The sequence below is a fragment of the Echinops telfairi genome, unplaced genomic scaffold (genome assembly GCF_000313985.2).
Source record: "Echinops telfairi isolate 266 unplaced genomic scaffold, ASM31398v2 ScPeMD7_7420;HRSCAF=8458, whole genome shotgun sequence".
Lineage (NCBI taxonomy): Eukaryota > Metazoa > Chordata > Mammalia > Afrosoricida > Tenrecidae > Echinops > Echinops telfairi.
Window position 1 is genome coordinate 51749636 of NW_022111320.1, and position 5385 is coordinate 51755020.

A 5385-nucleotide genomic window follows, 5' to 3' on the forward strand; every position below is an offset into this window, starting at 1 on the left:
GCCTGGGTGGGAGGAAGGACCCAGGGTCTGGCCTGGTGACTGGGAAAGGGAGTGGGGATCCCAGAACCCCAGAGGAGATGAGCTGGGGCCCAGCCATTCTGTTTCAACCTGTGAGCCCCAAGCCTCCTGGGCTCGGAATCTGTTGGGGACTCTTAAGCTGATAGGGGTGGTGCCAGGCAGTCCCTGGGATCCAGTCCCCGCCAGTGTGTTGACCGTGTAGCCACTGGCCACAGTCAGCAGGCTCTGTGTCCCATGTGTTCCCACCTCCTCCCATTCCAGGCCCCACTGTGGGCCCTGCCCCCACCGGTCTTCCCTACCCATGCTTCCCAGGCCAGCTTCTGAGGATGCCGTGCCGGCAGAGTTCCCCAGGCCAGGCCAGGTGCTAGCAGGTGGCCCTCCTCCGTGGCAGTTGGGGTTCAGTGGGGGCACAGACAACTGCAGATCTGGGGCCGGGACAGGAGGAACCAGACAGGAGGCTGAGCTAGGAGCACGTGGCTCAGAGGCTCCTATCCTCCGGTGGCCCTGGACCTGCCCGCCATTCTGTGGCCCTGCATTGAGTTAGCTAGAAAACACTTCTCTATGATTCCCTGTATGACCAGCACAGCTCTGGACCCTTCACAAAAGTGGACATCTCTCTACCCTCCTGTTAGGGATGGCCCTCCCCACTGTCCAGAGGGGGCTTGGGGACTGGGCTGGGGGTGCCGCAGCAGCCGAGAGGCTCACTCAGGTGACAGGAGCATTCTGGGGAGCCTGGTTGCCCTGGGGCTGGGGCAAAAGTCTCTGGGGGCCCTGAGCACTGAGTCACCCCTCCCCAGGAGAGCTGAAGAGGGCCTGGGGTGTACCCTGTGCCCCATGAAGAGAGCGTCTCTTCTCTGTGCTCGGCCTTGCTGGAGAAGCTGAGCCTCAGGAGGTGGGATACGCCTGCCCTCCGCAGTCTCTCAGCCTAGCACTGGGTGCAGCAAACGCCCCCTCACAGCTCTGGGTCACCCGTTGGCATGCAGCCAGGAGGAGGGAGCTCACCAGGTGACACGCACTCCCAGGACCTACGTGAGACCCACCTGGAGGGCTATGGGGTGAACCAGAGCCTGGCCTGAGGTCCTGTGTGGCTTGGGTTTGGGGGTAACAGCTAGCTGACGGGCACGGGGGCTCAGTGGCTTCCACGGTGGGTGGGGAGAACCTTCTGTTGTCACGGAATCACTGAAGGGAGACAGACACTCACAGAGGAGACCCTAACTAGAAAGAAGTGTGTGTGTGTGTGTGTGTGTGTGTGTGTGTGTGTGTGTGTGTGACTAAGCCCTGGGCGGAGTCATAGGCCACCCTGACCCTCTCTCCACCCCCATCCCCCGCCTTAGCCAGCCAGCCTGAAGGCTGGCTCCTCCACTCCCTACAGAGGCTGCTGCCCGCTGTGCTGGGCACAGACTGCAAACATCCGGGGTCTGATCAAGATCCTCTGCTGGGGCAGGCGATTTGGATGCCGGGGATGGGGTGGGGTGTGTGTGTGTGGGCCTGCAGCTTGGACCCATGCTCTGGGTTGCATGTCCTTCATGCAAACAACTGCATCCATTTTTTTACTCTGCACGGGCTCTCTCCAAGTGCCAACGTGGCCCCATCCTCCAGGAGCACCCCAGCACTTACTGTTCCGTGCTGGGCGGGCACTCAGGCCCCGAAGCTCCCAGGGCTGCTGCCCTCCCACCGTGGCCATGCAGGGTAGAACAGAGCCACTCCCTGGGGCTTCCCAAGGCGGATGGTAGTTTTGAACCGAGGACCTTGGGCCCAGAGACACAGCACCACCCACCACGCTCATCTGGACCGGCACCGCCACCGTGTGGCCGTAGTGGAAACTGCTCCCAAGGCGCGGGGTCTCTCTGGGGACGCTTTCCGCAGCACGCACTCACAGTGCTCCAGCCCTGGACGTGAGGGCAGGGTGGACCTGTCCCCTGCCCCAGCATCCCGGGCACCAGTGCTCTGCAGAGGAGGCAGCGGACGCCTTGTGTTGGACTGGCTGACCCCCATGTTTATGGGGACTACCTGGTGGGCTCCCACTAGGGTCTCTGGTGAAAAGTCCATCACTGCCACCCCCCATCCTCACCTGTCCTGAAATGTCCCCTCTTGGCCTGGCCAGCCCGGGGTCCAGGCCACGCGTGGACAATGTCCCTCCTCGGAGACCTCTTGCCACCTCCCCTGTGTCTCTCGAAACTTCCTGGGGAGGGTGCAGGATGGACCCTCTCCTCTCTGGATGGGACCCAACCGGGTGGCGTGGGGGGCGGGGGGAGGCCCCTCTGGGTACCCCTCAGCTCCAGAGCTCAGGGGGAGCCGGGAGGCTGTTTTGAAGAGGATATGTGCGCAGTGTGAGTAGAGACGTTTTTTTCCTTCTGGGAGAGTCTTGGGGTGTGAGTCTGGGGTTAGCCCACCTGGTTAACCATCCGTGATGAGGGGGCATCTCTGGGGCTGCCGGGGGTTTAAACGGGCGCATAGTTGACTCCGTATGCCACATCCCGAGAGGCTTACAGGCTCTGGGTGACCCATCCATGGGGGTCTGGGGCAGGGGTCCCATCCTCCTCCTTTACCCAGGGGTCAGATGGTCAGTGGTCAGATGGTCAGTGGAGAGACCCAGTAACAGTGGGGCCACTGACGAGCACGGCCTATCACCTACTCCCAGTAAAGAGCCTCTGGGTGAGCTCCGGCCAGGCAGGGCATGGCCCGCACCGTCATTATTTGACCCTCCAGACCCCAGGCTCCTTGCCTGGAGGTGGAGGTGGAGGTGGAGGTGTCTGTGTCCGGCCCAGGGCTTCCATGCATCCTGCTGGTCCTCGGTCATGGGGCACAGCTGGATGAGAAATTGGAGGAGGCACTCACTCTGAAACGGATGTGGGTGCAGGGGGGCATCAGTGGCAGCTACATAATCTACTCTGGACTGGAGTAGGGGAGTGGAGTCTGGCCTGTCAATCAGGCCATAGCCAATCATGCCTCTATGTGGGCATGGCCTTCTCCTGAGGATTCTGGGAACTCCCGTCTGAAGGCGGGACACACACGCTCTCTCTGCCTCACGTTCCTGTGGACAAGCCACGTGGAGACATACTGAAGGAGCCAGAGCCCTGGAGCTGGAGGAGCCACGTGGAGACCCGCACCAGCACTGAGATGCTTCCACCGCCACTGGATCTACCGCTGGCCTGTGGTCTTCCTGCATTCAGCATCACTGTGTGTGCTGCGTGAGTCTAAAGAGGAATTTATGGACTAGTATTGGACATATGGGCTAATAGCGGACTTATGGACTTGATCTGGACTGGGCCGAAAGGTTCTCTCAATATACAAAGCTCTTTCCTGTACACATAGGAGTCTCCCTGGATTTGTTTCTCTGGTCTACCCCGAAGAACACAGCATCTGAGTGCCTCCTCCCAGTGTGAACCCGGAGCCCTTCACTCACATGGTGAGCTCCTCACACCAGGGCCTGTGGTTTGAGGGCTGCCCTCCGTGCCACATGAGGGGAGGAGCTGGGTACAAGGGAGGAAGCCTGGGCCCGAAGGGCAGGTGTCCCAGCTGTGGGAGCCCCCCTGGAAGGCCGCTCAGAGTGCCTGGAGCCACCAGCAGGTAGCAACACAGGCTCCTATTGGGCAGATAAGGCCCCCCAGCACAGCCCTGACACCCGGCTTGTCTGAGGCCCCTTCCTGGCGGGGTACAGATGAGGGGATGAGCCTGGGGCCCTGTCTGCATGCTGTAGCTCCCAGCGTGAGATGAGGCGTCAGAACAGACACAGGAGGGAGTCACAGCAATCAAAGCCCATCACCGGGATGCGCCAGGACTGCCTGTTTTCACTCTGAGAGGAGGAAACAGAGGGGTGCTATCCGCTCCGCTCCCCACCAGCCCCTCGTGCTGTCCAGGGCCATGGCTGTCTGTGAGGGGAACAGAGCTCCGGCTGTGATGGAAAGACTTGGGTCCAGCCCTCCTCACACAAATGGCTCCCGGGGCTGGTCCATGAGGCCAGCCATTTGGAACCACGTGGCCACAGCTGAAGGAAAGGAGGAGCCACTGAGATCCTCTGTGGCTGGGGCTCAGCCCACGCAGCCCTCTGAGCTCAGGCCTCCAACAGAGGTGCTCGGGGGCTGGGCTGATGGATGGTGGGCATGTCCCTTATCCCCCAGCACTAGTGGACAGAGGGCCCGTGTGTCCCAGAGGCTGGGACATCTAGCCCTCTCCTCCCTTCCTCCCAGCGCAGTCCAGCCCACAAGGAGGCTAGACACAGGAAGAGCTGAGGGGCCTGGGTGGCAGAGGTGGGGCTCGTGGTGAGGGAGACAGGGTGTTCCTGGGCTCTGTGAGGACTCTGCAGTCCCGGGAGGAGGTGCCCAAGGGGAGAGTCCAGAGGGCTGAGAAGTCAGTGCCCTGCGAGCAGGGACAGGGCCCTGGCCAGGAGACGACAGAGCCAACAGAATAGCTAGATGTGACTGCCCTCCTCTCCACACAGGGCCTTCCACACTGGCCCCTGCTGAGGGTGCAGATCCATGGGGGGTACGGGGGGCTGGCTCTCAGCCTCTGAACACCCCCAGGCACCCCATGTGCCCACCCCCCTTCTTTGCCACACACAGAGACATGTGCACACCATACCCACCTACCCACACGTACGTGTCCACATTGATGCCTGCCTCTCCCCACCAAGAGGGGGACACCAGGCCACGGGGCAGGGATGGGGCAGTCCCCCAGGGGTCTACGGTGCCCCGCACAGAGTAGGTGCTCAGCGAGGACGCTCGTTGCTAGGTCAGGCCGCCGGGCGGCCAGTGTGTCTGGGCTCACCTCCATGAGAGCCCTCTTTGTATTCTGCAGTGTCCCCAGCGTCTGCCTGCAGCCAGGTGGTGGGATTATGACATTCACTTTGGCTCAAAGGCGACACTTCACTCTCTTCCACGAGAACGCGTCCACCCTGAAACCACTCACCGCAATCCCCCCACCCGGTGCCTCCCGGTTGCTCTTCATGAGAAAGGCTTTGGGGGGGGGGGCGTTTCCCAAAGGACCCCTATCTCTGTTCTCTCGCACGGCAGGGGCTCCAGGTCTGTATTCAGGGCCTGGCTCTGTGGGAAGGCTCTCTCTCTGTGAGCGCTAGGTCCTGACCTCCTTCCCACAGCTGCGAGCCTGTTGACCCTGAGATGTCCCAGGGTCTAGGAGGTTCTCAGTGCAGGGACGCCCTCTCAGTTCTTAATTCCTGGTGGGACGGAGGTCTCCCTCCCTCCCTCTGTTAGTGCCCGCCCCTTTCTTTACTTGTAAGACAAACGGTCACACAGCCCACACTCCCAGGGGAACTGCCCTTAAGGCCAACCAGGGCGGTTTGACCTGAGTCAGTAGGGGAGCCCCAGCCCACCCTTCACGCCCACCAGCTGCTTGGGGGACAGAGGTAGA